Source organism: Rattus norvegicus, chromosome 16, assembly GCF_036323735.1.
Source record: "Rattus norvegicus strain BN/NHsdMcwi chromosome 16, GRCr8, whole genome shotgun sequence".
Lineage (NCBI taxonomy): Eukaryota > Metazoa > Chordata > Mammalia > Rodentia > Muridae > Rattus > Rattus norvegicus.
Window position 1 is genome coordinate 44,379,765 of NC_086034.1, and position 1,578 is coordinate 44,381,342.

A 1,578-nucleotide genomic window follows, 5' to 3' on the forward strand; every position below is an offset into this window, starting at 1 on the left:
TAATAAGCAAGGGACCCATGAAATAACATAGAAACAAACAAAAAAAAGTCACATAATTTTTTGTTGAAGAAGAACCAGGCATAGTTATAGCCTTATCAAAACCAAATCAAAACTTAACCAATAGCTCAGTGTCCAACATCTGAGATCATTTACAATCTTCTGGTCTCCAAAGCACATAGGTAGCTTGAACTATGTAGCTCTGACATCTGTAGCACACACACAGCTTATCTATCAAATTGAGGCTAGGTCGATGTCACACCAGCCATTGTCTTTGCTATCTAGGCATCCCATGGTTCTGGCATATCAAATATGTTAGGAATTTTTTTTCTCCATCTCTGGTTTTAGTGTCAACCAGTAGCCTTTTATAGTCTATTTGTAGTAACTCTCACCTGCCCCATAGTGTCAAATCTCAGTTTTTCTCCATGCCTTCAAAACCAGTACCATGTAAGGGACACTTAAAAATACGATTCACTATTTTTCACCAATTTGTGCTGCCAGACTGATGTTAGTATTGTTCCTATGGGACCGTAGCTTCTATGATCTGATCCTAAGTAAATACTTCCCAGATTTATCTTAATTATGATGGTCTATTATTAACCACATCTAATTCTTAGCGTCCATTCTCCGTTATCCTCATTAAGGTAAGATTTTACTTTAGCAGTGCTGAACTGCTGAACATATCTGATTCTTCAGTCCCAGCAGAGACATTCTTAAGCCAAAATATAATGTAATTTACATGGAAAACCTCTTTGTTTTCTTCAAAAAAATTCCCATGTTCTTATTCTTCATGTTATTATCTTACAAATCCCACAAAATAGTCCATTAGGCTTCAACCATTCAACAGCTTTTCCTGACTCAAATTCCAAATGCTATAATCCTTTCAGAAAGGATTGGTCCTAGCATGGTCGGGTTGTTATAGCAACAGTTCACTTCTCCTAGTACTAATTTATTTATTCATTAGCTTAATGCTGCTCTGATAAATATTATGACTAAAGAAACTTGGGGAGGAAAGAATTTACTTCATTTTACACTTCCAGGTCACACTCCATTGAGAGAAGTAAGGCCAGGAATTCAAGACAGGAATACGGGGTTAGAAACTGATATGCTGAGGGAGTGCTTCTTACTATTTTTCTTACTGCTTTGCTTAGCTATGTCTCTTATATAAACCAGGCCCACCTGTAGAGAATTGTTTCTTTCCACTGTGGTCTGGACCTTCCTACATTAGTCAGTAGTGAAGACAATTTTCCACCAGAATAACCTCAGGCCAGAATGATCTTAACCTCTATTGAAGTTTCCTCTTCCCAGATGTGTCAGGTTGACATTAAAGTTAACCAGGAGCATACTAATCTATCGTTCCCACTCCAGTTGTATATTGTTAACTATGCCAAGAATCACAAAAGAATTACTCTAAGCTGTGAGTAATTTCTGCTATGAAAGAATTAAAACTCGCTCGAGGATATAAGGGAGAAACATAAATATTGAAAAGGACAGTCTTGTTGCTTATAATTCACACATTTCCAGTTTTGTTTGGTGAGCTAGTGAGGCAAATGATCAGAGTATCTGAAGACTGATTTGGTT